This window comes from Suncus etruscus, chromosome 7 (assembly GCF_024139225.1).
Source record: "Suncus etruscus isolate mSunEtr1 chromosome 7, mSunEtr1.pri.cur, whole genome shotgun sequence".
Classification (NCBI taxonomy): Eukaryota; Metazoa; Chordata; class Mammalia; order Eulipotyphla; family Soricidae; genus Suncus; species Suncus etruscus.
The window spans coordinates 3,347,831-3,369,098 of NC_064854.1; positions in this window are offsets into that span (position 1 = coordinate 3,347,831).

Genomic DNA, 21,268 nt, shown 5'->3' on the forward strand with positions numbered 1-21,268 from the left:
TGTGTCCAAAGCTTTTATTTGTCTCAAAGGATATAATCCCTTCTATTGAATGATCATTCTTTAATTCCCATTCCTAATCTCTGCACCCCTTGGTAGATATTATTCTACTTTTCGTCTTTATGGACTTGCTTCTGTTTATTCTGAATAAATCAAATAGTACAATGTGTGGCCTTCTTTGTGTTATTACTTTAATGTAGAAAATATTCTTCAAAACCCTACTACAGTTGCATGTATTTGTATACAATTTCTTTATGATGCTAAAATAATTACATTTTCTATAAATGCAATTCTGATCATTTTAAATAGATATTTAAGTTATTTACACTCTTTGGTTATACTGATAGGCTGCTTATGAACATTTGCATACACTTTTTTTTTTGCTTAAATAATTTGTTTATATTTTCTGGGCACATAATAAGAAAATAAATTGCTGGTTTCACCTTTAATTTACATTTAAATTTAATGAAATGCCTAGCTTTTTTTCAACTTCCATGCCACTTTACCTTCCTATCCACAATTGTTTTGGGCTTGATTATTTCCATATATTTTGCCATACACATATTACATTTATTTTCTCAAGAATATTGTAAATTAGTAGTGTTCTGGTGAATATTCTAATGGGCAGTTCATGTACTTTTAATTTGCATTTTAAAGGACTAATTATATTGAGCATATTTTATGTGCTTTTTGGATATTATAGAGGTGTAGTACTTTGAAAATTATCCATGAAACATTTTTGTACTTTTAGAAAGGTCAGATTGATTTGGAACTGTGGTAAAACAATATACCTTTTTGTGTCAGTTTCAGAATTGAATAGCTGGCATCAGTGAGTTTATCAGTAAGATGTTTTTTCTTAACATAGCCAGGTTAACCTGTATAAATATGGTGGCACTTGAGTGCAATAGATGTAGGCCATAAGTACCCATAAGTACTATTGAAATGGTTCCTAATTTAAAAAAAAAAACACACTTTTATTTTAATTTATTCTGTCTTTAATTTTAACATTGTAGTAGATTTAGAAAACATTGGGGGTAAATTACTCTTTTATTTACAGTAATCATTGGATGTTGGCTAGTTCTTATGTTTTCACATCATTTTAAGAAGTATATTTGGATAAAATTTCAGGTTTGATTTTGCCTGGTTAATGGCTTGCAGATTTTTTTTTTCAGTCTTACTTGTACTTTTGGGGGGATAGACTTTAGCTAGACTTTTTGGTAATATAAATTAGACCCATATCTTTGGATTTAGATTTTATAAATAATTACTTTAAATATGGTTAAAATCGGTGTGTATATTTATGTGACAAATATTTTATCATTATATTTGTTTATATGTGCCTAATAAGCACCTGTATTTATTTTTCATTTTATTAAATTAGACTTCCTCAATGCTTGTCTATTTTTATTATAAATATCTTAATTTAAATACTATGTGTTACATAGTTGCTCATAATATTGAGCAATAATGTTCCAACCCCAATCCCACCACCAATGTAAAATTTCCTCCAACTGTACCTCCAGTCTTTTATCCATGCCATACCTATCACCTTGGAAGGCACAAAATAAAATATATCTTACATTTTTTGTTTGTGAGTAAATTAAAATTATTTAAAAGTACAGCGATAGATAAGAAAATGGCAAAATGTAATGTAGTTCACAATGAGGTCATTAAGTCTTTGGCAGAAGGTTTGTTAATCAATTAGTTTTAAATTGATTTTCTGTATTGGTTTTGTTACTGAATCTTTGGTGGCTTTAAAGCAATGTTGAGATCTAAATTGGCAAGTTCTTACTGGAAGGACAATATTGAAAGTTATTTGAAGTTGTTGTGTTGCCACATATATGGCAGAAAGATCCAGAAATTCCAAGCTCGGCAGCTTATGCTTTTTTTTTTTTTTTTTTTTTTTTATGGTTGGGTGTAGTTATGGCTTAAGAGGACTTCTAGAAGTACAAGAAGGATCGGAAGGGTACACACACCAGGAGTTTTGGTTGGTTTGGTATCTTGGTAGAGTTCTGTGATTCTGTGATAAAGCAGTGAAACTGGGCAATTGTCAAGGCAGTATTTGTGGTTGTTGGGTGGCAGCTAATATCTTCAGCAGACTAGGAACTGAGCTCAACCTCTCCCCCTCCCACTACAGCAATTTCTGTTTCAGCCAGTGTCAATGCACTCATATTTCTTCACAGCCTGGTTTACATCTTTTTCAAGAATTGAGTTAGTCTGTAGAGATAGCAAAATGTAGAAATGGCAAATGCATTTTTAGAGCTGGTTTTCTAAAATAAAAATGTTCTCTCTTTTAAGACATTGTGATCTACAATATTGTTAATGATTGCGTATTATGGAGCTTATTTTCAAATACTATAGACTTCACCAGAATTTTTTCTTTTCTTTATTATTTTTTGGTTTCCCTTCCCACTTAATCCACTTTCCCACCCACACTCCCCACCCTTGCAATACTATTTCTAAATGACACTTTTCAGATTCTGATGCCTTGCTATGTTTCCTTATTTCTCACATAAAAGTTAGATAAATTTGCATCTATCTTTTACATCACCCAGCTCTATACCCACTACTTCAATCTATGTGGTGGAAAGCTGCATGATTTTGCTTTCTTAATAATATACTTGATTAGTAGTAAATTAAAAATAGCACAATTCAAAATAGTCACAAAGGTAAAAGTAACTCAGACACCTACCCATGAAGCAAACACCACACCATATTCAAATAAAATATAAATTGTGAGCATATGATATTTTAGGTTGATGTTTGAGCCTGTCTGTTAAGTAACTGTGTGCTTATTTTATTGGCATTGAACTGCTGATATTTATGTAGAATTTAATGAATGTGAACTTTGCACAATATTTTTGCTTTGTTCTTCTTCTCCATCACTAATTTATATAACTATAATTTCACCACCTATGCACAAAAATTTAGTCAGTATTTTAGATTAGCTTCAAGTTTGTAAATCATACTATTGGCAATATAGCCTTAATATAAATATTTTTCTCATTTAAAACACAATTTATTTTGCTATAGTTACATCTACTTATATTTATATTTTTACAACTCTGATGGTACTCAAGGCCATACCCAATACATGTTTCAGGAGTTATTATATATCACTGATTTAGATGAAATGAGATACCATGGGAGAAAGGGAAGAAAAGCTAATCATTTGAACAACCTTCATAGTTTAGGTTACTCTATATTTTATATACATAGAACTTTAAATGTAGCACAATAATTTGAAAATAAATAAACACAATATAAATTACCAAATACAATACCACAAGCTATTTATAGTAGCCACCAAACAAAATATTCAAAAGAAGTCTCCTGAAGTCTTTTTATTTTGGCATGTGGATTATTTTGATCTGAGATCAATAGAGGTTCTAAAAGCTACAAAATTTTTTTTGTCTCTTTGACCTATTTAAAAAATAATACTTTGGATATACTATCCAGAATACAATTCTTTAACCACGAAAAACTGTATTGCATTTGAATGGAAAAACACTAAAGTTATGGATTCGTTTTCTATGTTTTGTTTATTATTAATATTTCCATTATAAATTAATACTATCCCAAGATCTTCTGATTTTGTGTCTAATTTATTTCAGTAAGAAAAGTGATTTTCATCAGCTTGAAGGATACTACAGCTAATTATGTGTTTGGACTGGAGTTTTATTTTCATCTAGTCCCATATGATCCTTTAAGTTTCCCCAGGATTAATTCTTCAATTCAAGGTTTAGGAAAAGCCCTGAGCTCCACTATGTGTGTCTCCAGAAAAAAAGAACAATGTGGGAGAAGCATGCTCGGAGCTGGACGGGCAAGACCTCATCCTCTAACCCTCCATTCAGGACAGCCTCTTCAGGGGCTGACTTGACTTGCAACATTATGGCGCCCAAACAGGCTGAACCTGGACCCTCAATAATTCATTATCTTCTATAGACATTTATTCTACATAGAATCTTAAATAGGCTGACCTGTGGGGACTGCCAGGGTGAAGTGCTGATTGATTCACTTGTGTAGTCTCCGCCCTGTTGTGCTTCTTCTGAGGAACCTGAAGGACCTGAGAAGGGAGCCTGTCCTGTGCTCCTCTGTCTTTCTGAATCCTTGAAGCTCTCCCCAGAGCCCTGGAAGCAAACCCCCAAAAAACTGCATTCTGAAGCTACCCAGCAAGTGATGTGAGTAAGAAATGGCTGGACTGTGGGGACTGCCAGGTGAAGTGCTGACTGCTTCACCTGCGGAGATCTCCGCCCTGCTGTGCATCTTCTGAGGAAACTGAGGACCTGAAGGGAGCCCTGTCCTGTGCTTCTTTGTCTTTTTCTGAATCCTTGAAGCTCTCCTCAGAGCCCTGGGAAGTGAACCCCAAAAAAAACTGCATTCTGAAGCTACCCAGCGAGTGAGCGAGTAAGAAATGGCTGACTGAGTGGGGCCCGACTGTGAAAAACTGTGAGTGCTGCCTGTGTGTGTCTGTCTACTGTCCTCTTGCGTGAAACTCTTGGGAGTGGGCCGAAAAGAGGCTCCAGAAAACTCGCTCTCCCAGAGGCCAATTCCAGGGTGGGACTCCATAACATGATAACCGGCTAGGCTTTGCAGAAGCCGGATCCCCTGTTTGTGACATCAGGCTGGGAAAATCCATGAAACTACGCCTGCCCAGTGGGGCCCGACTGTGAAAAACTGTGAGTGCTGCCTGTGTGTGTCTGTCTACTATGCTGTTGCATGAATCTCTTGGGAGTGGGCAGAAAAGAGGCTCCAGCAAAGCACTTTGGCTCCACTTCGCTATGCGGCCATGCGCTCTTTCTAAGAAAAGAACACCATCGCAATAAGAAGAAAAAATCACACTAAGAACTGTGCTGGATCACAGAAGCAAGCATTTCTCTCCGGACTGTCTTCTCTGCTGCGTGCTCGGGCCTAAAATTTGATCCTGTGTGAGGCTTCATCCATGGAGGACTCCCCTCCCTTAGAGGCAAGTCAGCCCATCCAGAAAGGGAGGAGCCAGAGGAGTATGCTGCCTGCATCATATAGACAATAAATACCACCACAACACGTAGAAAAACCCACAATACAAGTGTGACAATGGGGAAACAACGCAGGCCAGCATCAGACATAGAGAATGAAGATGACAATTCTGAGGACCAGATACTGACCAACCAACTAATCAGCCTCTTAGATAAGGACTTCAGACAAGCAATATGGAAGATGCTCAAAGAACTCAAAGAAACCATGGATCGAGTTCAACAGAACACTAATAAGAACCCAACACCCATCAGATAAGGGGCAAATCTCTAAAATATATAAGGCACATCACAAAGAATGAGAATAAACAGTGTTGGCGGGGATGTGGAGAGAAAGAAACTCTTATCCACTGCTGGTGGGAATGCCGCCTAGTTCAACCTTTATGGAAAGCGATATGGAGATTTCTCCAAAAACTGGAAATTGAGCTCCCATACGATCCAGCTATACCACTCCTAGGAATATACCCTAGGAACATAAAAATACAATACAAAAATCCATTCCTTACACCTATATTCATTGCAGCACTATTTACCATAGCAAGACTGGAAACAACCAAGATGCTTTTCAACAGATGAATGGCTAAAGAAACTGTGGTACATATACACAATGGAATATTATGCAGCTGTCAGGAGAGATGAAGTCATGAAATTTTCCTATACATGGATGTACACAGAGATCTATTCATGCTGAGTGAAATAAGTCAGAGAGAGAGAGAGAGAAACGCAGAATGGTCTCACTCATCTATGGGTTTTAAGAAAAATTAAAGACATTCTTGCAATAATAATTTTCAGACACAAAAGAGAAAAGAGCTGGAAGTTCCAGCTCACCTCAGGAAGCTCACCACAAAGAGTGATGAGTTTAGTTAGAGAAATAACTACATTTTGAACTGTCCTAATAATGAAAATGTATGAGGGAAATGGAGAGCCTGTGTAGAGTACAGGCGGGGGTCGGGTGGGGAGGAGGGAGACTTGGGACATTGGTGATGGGAATGTTGCACTGGTGATGGGTGATGTTCTTTACATGACTGAAACCCAAACACAATCATGTATGTAGTCAAGGTGTTTAAATAAAAAAAATGTGTTTGCAGAGCCGGAGTTAAAAGAGAAAGCAGGCTATCTTTGCATGACACAACCAACCCAGGTTAAATGGGTCACAGCTCACATGGTTGTCCCTCAACACAGGGACAATACTTAACTCTGAGCACAGCTGAATGTGGCTCCAAAACAAACAAAAGAAAAAATAAAACATGTTTCCAACATTTTTCTATAGTTTTATGTAACAGTCATCATATATTCTAAAATTTTATAGACACCTAATTTCACATATCATTGGTCTATGAATTAATAGAAAAGTAATTTAATGTATTTTATTCTTTCCTCAACATGGGAGTATTCTCTCTTTGAAATTTTAAGTTTGCTTTAATCCTTATCCCAGGATATATATTTTGCATCTTTATTTAATATTATTTTTAAATTTATATTTTATAAAAATCAGCAGAGAGTTGACATAGTTGATCATGATACACTTATTTCCAAGTCAATTGGATTAGAATTATTAAAAAAGAAAAGAAACAAAGAATAAAAAGAAGGAAGAAAAAGAAAGAGTATAGTGACCAGAAAATTATTAAAAATTATTATATCACCAATGAGGTCATAAGTTGTCAAAAGATTTTTGAGCTCTTGTTGCTAATTTTCCATCCTCTTACTTCATTTCTTTCTGAATATAGGTGTCATTAGATATGTATTGGCCTCAAAATTGGTGTGGTCCTATAGAATGACAACATTAAACAAAAATGAAGCATGTACTGCTTTGTGGTCCAGGAATTTTAAGCACTATTGTTGATTCTGTGGCTTTTGTGGGGGTGTGTTTTCAGTTGCAGAATTCCAGAAATAGGAAAAAGATATAGAGAAAATATCCAAAGACTTATAAAATTTTTCTCAATAATTTATTTGATGTTCAAATAGCTTCTCATTTATAATTTAAATATAAAAAATTAATAATTTATAATTATTTATCTAGCACTAACCCTAACAAATTTATATTTTATATAAATGGAATCTCACAGATCTCCACAATTTGTGTCTCATTTCTTTCAGTAAGACAAGTATTTCCACCAGCTTGAAGGATAGAGACAAATGGGATATTATTGTGTAGACAAATGGGATATATTGGCAAAGAACAGGGGTCAGTGACACAAAGGTTTTTTAGTAATAAAATTTTTTTCTAAGAGAAAGCATCTCTTAGGAAAGTATACAGAGAGAGTTCTGGCTAGATCTTAACAGAATTTCTGTCAAATGCTTATAGAATGAAACTTTGAGTCTGGGAGTTTTGAGGAACCAGACCAAATATTGAGTATAATTAGGTATAAAAGATAGAAAGTGTGTCTTTACTAATGTAGCAAACATAAAAGCATGATAACATCTTATATTTGATGAAAAATTATTTATCTATATTAAGTTTTAGTTTATGTCTAAACTTTTACTTATTAGAATTGATTATTTAGTAATATTTCCATAAGATGAGTTTGTTACATTGATTTCTCTCTGAGCTATTGACAATATTATTAATTATTAATAAATCTTCAAATAATTCATCATATACTGATTTCTTACTACTATTATGTAGACATTCTTAGGTTTCTAAAAGTTCAGAGGACTTTTGGAGGCCGAGCTATAGTGCACAGGTAGGGCATTTGTCTTGCATGCAGCTGACCCAGGACAAATGTGGTTCCAACCCAGGCATCCTACATGTTCCCCCAAGCCAGTAACGATTTCTGAGCTGATAGCCAGGAGAAAGGGCCTAAGCATCACTGGGTGTGGCTCTAAATCAAACAAAAAAAAGTTCAGAGGACTTTTATGGTGTTTGAATGTGCAATTTTATGGCTATATTAGGATATTATAGAATATTTGTTTTCTATAAACTATTTAGTTATGTATCTTATTAATTAGCTCTTCCTGATCTGTGTGAATAGTGCAAAATGACAGTTGCTTCTCATCTTTATTCCTCTCTATTCCATCATGATTTAATTTTTGGATTTAATGTTATTTAACTTTTTTTTTACTCTTTATTTTTTTTTCTTTATTTAAACATCTTGATTACATATATGATTGTGATTAGGTTTCAGTCATGTAAAGAACACACCCTTCACCAGTGCAACATTTCCACAACCAATGTCCCAAATCTCCCTCCATCCCACCCCACCCCCACCTGTACTCCAGACAGGCTTTCCAGTTCCCTCATTCATTCACATGATTATGGTAGTTCTCTGTGTAGTTATTTCTATAACTGCACTCACCACTCTTTGTGGTGAGCTTCATGAAGTGAGCTGGAAGTTCCAGCCCTCCTCTCATTGTCTCTGTGGATTGTTGCAAAAATGACTTTTAGTTTTCTTAAAACCCATAGATGAATGAGACTATTCTGCGTCTCTCTCTCTCCCTCTGACTTATTTCACTCAGCATGATAGATTCCATGTACAACCATGCATAGGAAAATTTTATGACTTCATCTCTCTTGATGGCTGCATAATATTCCATTGTGTATATGTACCACAGTTTCTTTAGCCATTCGTCTGTGGAAGGGCATCTTGGTTGTTTCCAGAGCCTGGCTACTGTGACTAGTGCTGCAATAAATATAGGTGTGAGGAAGGGGTTTTTGTATTGTGTTCTTGTGTTCTTAGGGTATATCCCTAGGAGTGGAATAGCTGGGTCAAATGGGAGCTCAATTTCCAGATTTTGGAGGAATCTCCATATAGCTTTCCATAGAGGTTGGACTAGACGGCATTCCCACCAGCAGTGGATAAGAGTTCCTTTCTCTCCACATCGCAGCCAGCACTGATTGTTCTCATTCTTTGTGATGTATGCCAATCTCTGTGGTGTGAGGTGGTATCTCATTGTTGTTTTGATTTGCATCTCCCTGATGATTAGTGACGAGGAACATTTTTTCATGTGCCTTTTGGCCATTTGTATTTGTTTTTTTTTTTATCAAAGTGTCTGTTCATTTCTTCTCCCCATTTTTTGATGGGATTAGATGTTTTTTTTTCTTGTAAAGTTCTGTCAGTGCCCTGTATATTTTGGATATTAGCCCCTTATCTGATGGGTATTGGGTGAATAGTTTCTCCCACTCGGTGGGTGACTCTTGTATCCTGTACACTATTTCTTTTGAGGTGCAGAAGCTTTTCAGTTTAATGTATTTCCATCTTTTGATCTCTGCTTCCACTTGTTTGGAAAGTGCAGTTTTCTCCTTGAAGATGCCTTTAGTCTCAATGTCATGAGTGTTTTACCGATGTGTTGTTCTATATACCTTATGATATCAGATCTTATAACAAGGTTTTTAATCCATTTGGATTTTACCTTCGTACTTGTTAACTGGAGTCTATGTTCACTTTTTTGCAAGTGGCTAACCAGTTCTGCCAGCACCACTTGTTGAAGAGGTTTTCCCTGCTCCACTTAGGATTTCTTGCTCCTTTGTCAAAAATTAGGTAATTTTATGTCTGGGGCACAATGTCTGAGAACTCAAGCCTATTCCACTGATCTGAGGGTCTGTCTTTATTCCAATACCATGCTGTTTTGATAACTATTGCTTTGTAGTACAGTTTAAAGTTGGGGAAAATAGTGCCTCCCATTTTCCTTTTCCCTAGGAGTGCTTTAGCTATTCGAGAGTGTTTATTGTTCCAGATGAACTTCATAAGTGTTTGACCCACTTCTTTGAAGAATGTCATGGGTCTTTCAGTCTTTTTTTATTTATCTATTTTAGGTTCATAAGTCCTAGACTTATCAATAAAAAGGTCTAGTTAGTGAAATTATTCTATTTTTTCATGCACATATTTATTTTTTATTTGTCAATTTTTTAGTTCCCAGAAACTATTATTCAATTGTTCAGTAATAGTTTTTTAAGATAACATATCTATCAATCATAATTTGACAAATTCTGTAGTCTATTTAATTCCTCTGCTTGTGATTGATTTCTCATTTTGATAATTCATGAAACCTTATTTTGAGAAAATGAAACTAGAGTATGTTTGTGAATCTAAGGAAACAACTTCCTAGGGCACTTTAATTTCCTTTAGACTACCCTAGTTGTTATTTCTTGTTTGTAATATTTTTTTAGAAAAAATACAAATTTTCTATTTTATCTAATTTTTAGTATATTTAAGGCCTGAAGTGAGTAACTATACTACACTAGTTCCTTTCTTAAAAATACATATCCTTATTTAAGAACCATGATTACATATTTGTAGTTGGGTTTCAGTTATATATAGTTAGTTAGTTAGTTAGTTAGTTAGTTAGTTAGTTAGTTAGTTAGTTAGATAGATAGATAGTTAGTTAGTTGTTTCTTTGGACCAATTTTGTTTTGCATCAGTTTTTAAGGCCTAAAATTAGTCAGTCTTGTGTTTGATCTTTGAGCATACATTCTCAGTGAATTTTTAAAATTACTCAAATTAAGAAGCTTAAGATATTTATATTTGGCTGGTAAATGACCAACAATAGTTCATTGTCAAAAAGGCTAGTAAATAAAATCTTACATGTCTATTATGAAGCTTCTAAATCTAATCTAACTTAAGTAATTCTTGGGAAACATCCTGCCTCTTTTATGAATGTATATCATGAAGTTCTTCTTCCAAAGGTATTAGATTTCATAAAGACTTTTTCTCATGTTTGCCCTTTTTTTCCCCTAAATCAGTTCTGACTTTTATTGACTTTTCATTTTAATTGATATATTTATTTAAGTACCATGATTACAAACATGTTTGTAGTTGGGTTTCAGTTATAAAAATACACCCCCTTTAGCAGTGCAACCTTCCCACCACCAAGGCCCCATCTTCTTCCTCCCCAACCCCCTGCCTGTATTCGAGGCAGACATTCTACTTTTCTCACTCACTACGTTGTCATAATAGTTGCCAGTGTAGTTATTTCTCTAACTGAGCTCACCACTCTTTGTGGTAAACTTCAAGAGGAAATTTTTAATCAAAATAAAATGTGAATATTGTTCATTTTGATAACTTTTGACAAAAGTGATTATTCATGAAGGAAATTTCTATTAGTTTTTATTTTTACTGAATGAGTAAAATCCCATATATAAATAACTTTCCTGTAAAATTCTTTAGTCAAGAAAAATTAAAAAGTGAGTAGTATTAAAAAATACTTATTATTTATATTACTCCAAATAATGTAAAAATTGACAACTATATTCTAATTTCATTATGTTTATTATTTTCTTCCCTCTCAGTCTCTTCCTAATTCATTTTCTCTTTATTCAATCAAGAAGTTTAAAATTCCAAAAGTTATTATAATAAAATGTTTATTATTATAAAATGAGTCTGTGTGTGGCCCCAGATCTTAGGGCTTGTCCAAGATATTCAAAATTCTTAACAAGAAAAGTATAGTTACAAATGAGTTTGGAATAGCTCTAGTTCATAGTTTTAACCACTTCTATATCTATATGGATAGTTCCATATTTCATTAAGCACTACTAATGAAGACCCCTGACCTAAAAGATGCAAATTATATAATGTAAAAATATTAAAAGAATAGGTAGAGTTATACATATATTTGAAACAGTATATTTTAATATGATAGTGTAGATTGCCCATTTTGTAATTATGGTCAGAAGTTCAAATTCTTGTCTTCCAAGATATGTTATGTTCAATCCTAACAACATTATATTTGACATCTGGCGACTCTATGGTCTGTGAACAGTTCCTTGATTTCACAGAGGTCTTTGATCACATTTTACCCATGTTGTGTAAAAATCACAAAATATTAGTGTAACCCTTGACAAATACCGCAACTAAAACGTTGTAAACTCTCCATTGTCAGGAAGTATGAGTTTTGATGAAAGTCCATCAGTTTTGCAGTAATTTGCCAAAAAGCTCACCTATAACTTGTATTTGACAGTTAAGAATGAGAGTTCTGGTGCCAGAGTGGTGGCACAAGCAGTAGGGCATTGTTGCAAGTCAGCCCTTGAAGAGGTTGACTGATGGAGGGATGGAGAATGAGGTCTTTCCCCTCCAGCTCGGAGCTCGCGTCTGCCACCCCGTTCAGCAGGTGGTTCTGAGGTGAAGCGGCGGGTAAACAGCTCACAGACTGTCAGGCTTGTGGAAATAATAGCTTTATTGGGTGGACAAGACTGAAGTCCAAAGCCTCAGGATCAGTTCCAGCCAAAAGCCCCTCGCCTTCCACACACCCTTGTTTTTATCCCCCAGAATCAGGTACCACCCAATGGTGGGATCAGATACCACCCAATGGTGGAAGCAGAATCAGGTACCACCCTAGGGTGGGGGTGGAATGCCCCTAGGGTAAGGCACAATCACCGATCAGGGTAGGGTCAGTAACATAATAATCCCCTAAAATATTTACATACACAACAGGGCATCTGAGAAAACCTGATAACTAGTATGTTCAAGTGTCCAGCTCTTGAAAACAATGGCACGTAACAGCAAACAGCAGAGCTTCAGGTGTGTAAGTACTACAGCTAGATTTATGTACAAAAATAACAGAGAGGGAAGAGTTACTAAAAAAATAATTTCTTAGCTTTGAGTAAATGTCTTTGAAAATTATTTCCATTTTTTATTGCAGCTTGAATATTAAACTAGTCTTTAAAAATCCTTTGCAAGCTTTCAGGCAGAATTGAACATCTGTGGGAAATATCTAAGAAAATTGAAGAAAAGTAAAATCATTTCTTTTATTCATTTTATTTTAAAAGACATAAAAAGTTAGTTTTATAAAAATAAGAAATCCTTTTTATTAATTACAACGAAATATTCTCACAACTGCAAGAAGCAGTGGTCAGAATTGGTGACATCATTTATTTCATTTTTAAAAGGGAGCCAGGCATCTCCATGTATGGGGCAAAACCTGGTATTTGAGAAAGCTCTATGGCAATATTATGGCAATGTAATTATAGAATATCTTTTGTAAATTTTAAGACAAAGGTACAAGAGTAAGCAATAAATAGTCACAGATTAACATATCCCAATAAGTGCATATTAAAGCAAAGCGATGCTTAATAATATTCAAATATATTAGTGAAAAGATTAGAAAATTAAATATTATATCAATTATTGTTATAATTCACAACAGAATAATATATTTTATATTGTAAAATTATATAATCATACAGTTATATAATTCTAAAAATATGAATTATAAATATATATTATATAATAATATAACCACAAAAATATTCATGAAAAGATTAGAAAAATATATTATGAATACCGTACCAAAAAAGAAATCTCACAGAGAGGTATGAGTAGATTTTTCAGGGGCAATTTAATGTCTAGTAACACAGACCTATCAGTTCAGTATTACAGGATTCCCCAAGTACAACTGGCCTAGACAGCTGGCCTAGATAGCACTGCCTGACGACAAGTCAATGAGGCCTACACATTCCATCTCTATAGTTAGCATCTTTAAGAGTAATTCCAAGGTTCCTTAGCTCTATTGGTGGGTATTTCAGTTCAAAATAAAAAGGAAGGAGAAAAACAATCAACCAGGTAAAGAATTAATCAGGGAGGTATCAAAGTACAATGACCTATTGTGTCTTGAAAAACTAGTAAAGAGAAATATTCTAAGTATTAAAGACAGTCTTACAATACTGCTATTGAAGTAAGTACTAAAGCAATAATCATTTCACTATTGATTTCTCTGAGTGTAAACTAATGAAAGAGCTCCACCATGCTTGTTTCCAAAGACTGACTTGCTAGGAAACCTGATTGAAGCCTCCACTTCTGTTGAATTTAATCCAAAACTCATTAAAATATATTTTAAGAACACTGAATGTTTTTCTATATTTTATTTTATATTTAAATATATAAATAAATTATTATTTATATTTATATAATATATTTATATATAATATATATATAATTATATAATTATATAATATATATAATATATTTATATAAATATATTAAATAAAATATTTATAATATTTTAGATTTAACTGGGTATTAGTTTTCCAATATTAATGTACAAATTGAGTACATTTTAAAGGTGAATATTTGAATATTATTTTTATGTTATAAATGTTTTTAATCCTATCTTTTGTTTTCAATGCAATAGATTTTATTCTGCCTTATTTTTGCTGGGTGAGAACCAAGTAATCAATACCTGTTTGACTTTTCATACAAATTTCCATAATTTATTTGTACAATGCATAATATCTCACAAGGTTATTGAAGGTGCTTTGTTTTCAGAAAATTAACTCAAAATATAAACATCTAAGATTGTGTGGTTCTAGCTTTCCATAAAATATGTTTACTCTAAAAGTAAAGTAATCATCAAGAATTATGGTTTTAGCTAATTATATGTGAATAGATAAACATTATTTTACAACTTATTAGTATAAGAGGGTAATAATAACAATATATTTTATTTATTTTGGTTTCAGGGGAAAATTCAGCAGTTTTAGGGGTTACACCTGGCTCTGTGCTCAGGAATCAGTCCTGGCAAGCTCAGGAGAGCAGGGAAAAACCTGGGTCAGCTTTTGCAAAGCAAATGCCCTACCTGTTGTACTATCTCATCACCTCTATATAATTTTACATTTTCTTTAGTATGCATGTATATACATATATATACATATATATATTCCCAAGAATATCTAATTCTTTTCAGAATGAATTCTATAGATCATGATTAATCAATGCTGATCTCAACATATTTGTTTCTCCAAGACTCACTGAAGTTCTACTCCATAAAGGTGATATTTTTAAAAGATGGAACCTTTGTGAGATGATAAGTTGTTAAAATTAGAAACCTCATGAGTAATATTAGCGTTACAATAAGAGAGATCAAAGAACTAACAGTTCTTTCCGTAATGTCAAAATGAGAAAAATTGTAAATTAAATATAAAGCCTCACCCAATAAAACTCATATTATATTTCATGTTCAGAAATTAAGAAATTATTTTTATGTATTTTAAGACATAACTAGTCTTTCTGGAAGCCCAAACAAAGATATTCCCACAAAATTTACTATTCTTAGCTTGCTTTTATTTCACTTAATAATATTTGGGGGGGTTAAGAGAATGTTGAAATAGTTTCCTATATTATAAGCAATGAGTTTCTTATTTATCTACAAATGTCATATATAAATATAGCTATACATTTTTCATTATTGACCTATACAGGAACTTAGATATATTTGAATTGTAAACATATTTTAAACTGATAGAGGGTAAACACAGAGTATATGAATGTTTCTTTTTCGGCTGGGGGAGACAAAAGGGTGGATAAAATTGGCACTTCAGTAGTGAGTGTGGTATTGTAACCATGTATGCATAAAACTATCATTAACAGTATTGCTATATCGTCATAACTCAATAAAGGCTGAGAACAACCTGATCTTAATATCTGCTTTTGTGATTGCATACATTTTAATACTAATTTGTACATCATAATTTCCTGTCCAAAGCTGCTGTCTTGCTATCAGAGAAAGGGACCAGCTCCACAAGTAATCTTCAAAGGACCATGAATGTCACTGAATCTTATCACATAGGACAATCCACGGTGAAAACTCTGGGCTCTTTGCAGAATGGGGTTGGCAGATTCTCTTGGTTTCCTGAAGGCACAGTAACTCTCAGCCATACCTGACATCCTCCACCATAGAAAGGGCTCAGTTCCAAAACTGAACCTCATCAAACTGCCATGCCACCAAAATGGTCCAACTACCTACCTCCTGGACAACTCCAAATGTGATCTGACTGTCAGCTTTTTAGATTCAGAGCAAATCTGATAGGAAAAATACATTGGAGACACAAAAGTTAAAAGGGCCTAAAAAATACAGCAGATTTCTCAACTAGCTTCAATCAGTACAGTAAATCCTCAGTGTTGGCTTCTTAAGCAATTATCACACTTATCTTTTACTGATTGAAGTATACATGATCTTATTTGCCTTGTGCTGTATCAAATATATGTAGTACACTATTTACTCCTGCCCTGGAGGCAGGAATCTGTGGTAGGTGGAAAACTGATGACATTGGTGAAATTTCTTCCACCTTTCGGTCACATTGGTGGTGGGATTGATGATGGAACATTTAATGCTTGAAAAAAATGCATTATAAACAACTTGGTAACTCGGTGTTAGGATAAAAATTAATGTAAAATAATTATATAGACTCTGACAAAATATAGCCATGTCAAAAGAATCTTTGAATATATATTATTATATATTATATTAATTTGATTGATATATATGAACCACATTTATTCACCTTCTCTAGAGATAAAGCAACATCAGTCAAATGCATCTGAACTTTTACTGAATCATTTTTTTATTTCATTGCCTTCATTGATTCATTCTTTCTGTTGTCTCTTCAACACAATATAGATCCTTAATTACATAACACTTGCTGCGAGTGAGAAGTATGAACGCATTTATCAATGTCTAGGCTGAGCTCTTGTGGAATTTTATTACTTTGTGAAAATTCCTAATTTGATAGTTTTTTTTAACTATCTTCATTTAATTGAAATTTAGGAGGAAACATCCCACCTATCACTCCACAAGATGGCAGCTCATATAGGTCCCTGTGTTCCATGAAATTAATTAGAGTCATGCGTTGGAAAATCTTGAAATAATGTAAACAAATATAATAAACAAGGAATATACTAAGCATAAAAAGTAAATTTCAGAAAATTATTTCAAATACACAAATGTTAAGGCCAGAGCAGTGGCACAAATAGTATAGTATCTGCCTTGCACACACTAACCTAGAACTTCCTCCTGTGTCCCATATGGTCCCCCAAGCCAGGAGCGATTTCTGAGCACAGAGCCAGAAGCAACCCCTGAGTGTCACCAGGTGTGACCCAAAAAGAAAAAAAAAAAAAGAACAAAAGTGCTAATGTCAAAATATTTTTTAAAACTATTGACCATAAAAATTATTGAAAGTATCCTGATGTCAATTATATAAAGACTCAAATATTTTTATTAAAACAACCTTTGTATCAGAAATTCAAGCAAAATTATGATCTATACATTTATATTCATACATATACTGGAGTGATAGGTTAGGTGTTTCCTCCTGAATTTGTGTTAACATTTTTGTTACATTCTTCTATTATGCTGGCTTTTCTAAAATATACCAGAACATAGCATAGTATTTTAATGTTTACCATATTATTGTTTGCTGATGTTCATTATTCTTTTTATTTATTTAATCTTTTTTTTTTTGACTTTTGGGCCACACCCAGTGATGCTCAGGGTTTGTGGTCCATCCTAGGCTAGTGCACTGAAGGCAGATGCCCCACTGTTGTTGTATTTGTTGTTGTTTATTTCCTTTTATATCACACATGAATGAGATTATCTGGTATTAGTCTTCCTTCTAACTTAAGTTTCTTTTTTCTTGAAGAACCACACCCAGTTATGTCCAAAGGTTACTCCAGGATGTTTTCAGAAATCACTCCTGGCAGGCTTGGGGGATGATAGGGATGCTGAAGATGGAACACAAGAAGGCCGGGCAAGGCCAATACCACCCTCAACATAGTGCTATTGCTCTAGCCCCTAACTTATGTTTAATAGTGTTGTGTAGTTTTTTTTGTTTGTTTATGTTGAGGGGGAGGCTACACCCAGCGTCGCTCGGGCAAGGCAATTGCACTACTGCTGAGTCACTTTTCTGGCCCCACTCATTATTCTTGTTCCTGCAGAATTTTATTAATAATACATGCTTGCTAGAAGACTGTATAAAATATATTATACATGAAATATAATATTATATAAGTTTTCTATGTGTATATATATGAGTTCTCATTTTGTGGTATGTGCTGTGTGATAGCTATGTCACCCCATATATCTTACTCTAATTTCATGTTTTAAAAATTAACTAAAATTTGTTATGCCATAATTTGAGTGGTTTCTGTTCAATCTTAAGATAGGGCCTATCAACAAATGTTGAATCTTAAATTTATATGAAATTCATCTTGATTATATCATATATAAATATGTACATATATCCATATATTTTAATATAGAAATATATACTATATTAGAAATAGCTTCATATATAGCCTCCCTATATATAGACGGTATATATAGTCTGTAGTATTTCTGACCAAAGCCTGTGATTTTTTTTTTTTTTTTTACTTTCTATGTGTGAAGAAAAACAATGATTTTTTTTTTTTTTTTGGTTTTTGGGCCACACCCGGCGGTGCTCAGGGGTTACTCCTGGCTGTCTGCTCAGAAATAGCTCCTGGTAGGCACGGGGGACCATATGGGACACTGGGATTCGAACCAACCACCTTTGGTCCTGGATCAGTTGCTTGCAAGGCAAACGCTGCTGTGCTATCTCTCCGGACCCATGATTTTTTTTTTTAATTTTGTATTTTTTTGTATTGGAGAATCCACCTTGTACCACTTAGGATTACCCCTGGAACTGTGCTCAAGTATCATTTCTGGCTATGCTCTGGGGACCATATGGTATTCTGTGTGATCAAAATATTGACCATATTCAAAGAAAATAGTATCATTCAGGCCCTATATATATATATATATATATATATATATATATATATATATATATATACATATCCAAAATTATGAAACTGGTTGACAGTAGAATAGATGATTTGTTTAGATAGTTGGTACTTAAATAACCTCTGACATCTGTGAAAGAAAAGGGTTTAGGATTTAGGATCATATCAATCATCAATGACTGATGAGCTAGTAAATGATGTTTATACATTCAAGTTTACAAAATACTTAAAAAGACAGTTTAGGGAGTCCTGATTGTTGTACCAGAAGCCATTCATATGCCATATCCCAAATTATACAAAAACATAAAGTCCTATGTCCGGAAATTACCTTCTGTACTTACTTCTTCATAGTTGTTTATTGGTCTCCTTATCTTTATCAAGGCAGTTATCTACCAGAATTTTATTATGATATATGTATATATAAATTTATGTTTATATAAAATAAATGTCATTTGAACTCCAGCAGTTCTGACTGCCATCAGTCAGCAGTTTAGTTGGAAAAATTTAATTGAAATTGTCATGTAAAATGAAGACAGTATTTGACAGATAATATTTTCTTTTCTTTTTATTTTATTTTATTTAAACACCTTGATTACATACATGATTGTGTTTGGGTTTCAGTCATGTAAAGAACACCACGCATCACCAGTGCAACATTCCCATCACCAATGTCCCAAGTCTCCCTCCTCCCCACCCGACCCCCGCCTGTACTCTACACAGGCTCTCCATTTCCCTCATACATTCTCATTATTAGGACAGTTCAAAATGTAGTTATTTCTCTAACTAAACTCATTCCTGTTTATGGTGAGCTTCATGAGGTGAGCTGTAACTTCCAGCCCTTCTCTCTTTTGTGTCTGAAAATTATTATTGCAAGAATGTCTTTCATTTTTCTTAAAACCCATAGATGAGTGAGACCATTCTGCGTTTTTCTCTCTCTCTCTGACTTATTTCATTCAGCATAATAGATTCCGTGTACATCCATGTATAGGAAAATTTTATGACTTCATCTCTCCTGACAGCTGCATAATATTGCATTGTGGATATGTACCACAGTTTCTTTAGCCATTCGTCTGTTGAAGGGCATCTTGGTTGTTTCCAGAGTCTTGCTATGGTAAATAGTGCTGTAATGAATATAGGTGTAAGGAAGGGGTTTTTGTATTGTATTTTTGTGTTCCTAGGGTATATAGGGTATATAGGATAATATTTTCAAATTGAATTTGTGGGATACTTGAGGTTTCTAAAGAGTTGTGTCCATGAGTTGATGATCAGATGGAGGAGCACAAATATTGGAGATATAAATTGCTTTTATAGTAATTTCTATTTAAAAATTACTATTTTCGGGGCCAGAGAGATAGCACATCAGTAGAGTGTTTGCTTGCATGCAGAAGGACGGTGGTTCGAATCCCAGCATCCCATATGGTCCTCCGATCCTGTGGGGGCAATTTCTGAGTATAGAGCCAGGAGTAGCACCTGAGCACTGCCGAATGTGACCCAAAAACCAAACAAATAAAATTAAAAAATAAAAATTACTATTTTCATTTGTAATTTTTACTAAATCACCCCTCCTTTCATTCTAAATAAAATAATCTTAATATATTTCAACTTTAAAACTCTGTAATCATGAAAATAAACAACAGTCCAAATTGCAATTGTTTTGTGAATATGTCCATAGTATTACTTTTTAATCGACCATATTATTATTTGTATCAGAGTGGATATAAATATTTCTTGTGTTAGACTCATTTTACAGGAGTGAAAAACAAGAATATTGTCTTGTTTTTATGATGAGGTTTTCTAATGTCTTTAATTTTTTAGCTACTCATTTTTGCTTCACTAGTGATACACAACTTTGTAAAATCTGACAACTCAGAAACAATAATGCTCTATAATACCATCACCCTCAATCCTTAGAAAAATAAAATAAACAATATTGCTTTATAACACCAGCACACACAATCCTAGAAAAAATAAAATAAGAAATGGCATTTTAAATCCAAGACTATCAAAATGATGAAATACTCTGGAAATCTAATTATTCATTTACTTCAGGCTTATCTATTGATTCCCATAACCACGAGAAAACCATAGATCTGCCTCTAACAATTTATCAAATGAGGCTATATGTTTATGTATGCCTCTCTTGATTTTTAGTTCTATATCATTTTGACAGGCATTACTAAACAGAGCAATTTTCTCATATAATAAAATCAGTTTGAGAGTGGAGAGCTATTGGACATATGCTTTGTTTTATATAATTTTTTATAATATCTTTATTTAAGCACCAGAATTACAAACATGTTTGTAGTTGGGTTTCATTTATAAAAAAAGATCCCCCCTTACACCAATGCAACCTTCCCACCACCAATGACCCCATCTCTTTCCTCCTCCACTCCTGCCTAAATTTAAGACTTCTCTCATTCACTACCATTGTCATTATAGTTGTCAGTGTAGTTATTTCCTAACTGCACTCATCACTCTTTGTGGTAAGTTTCATTTTGCATCAGGAGTTATGGGTTCAGGAGAGGCACAGTTTTCTCCCTAAGCATCTAAGCACCTTTTAAAATAATACTTGAGGCTGCTCAGAGTAACTCCTAAACACTGAAGACACCAAACCAAGAGACTAATGCCTTATTACAAAACAACAGGTGTTTGTGTGTGTGTGTGTGTTTGTGTGTAATTTCAGGATAATATTTGTCTTGGAATTATTTAAAATAGTTATAATTGGAGCCGTAAAGATAACACAGCAGTAGGGCATTTGCCTTTCATGCGGCTGACCCGGGAGGAACTCAC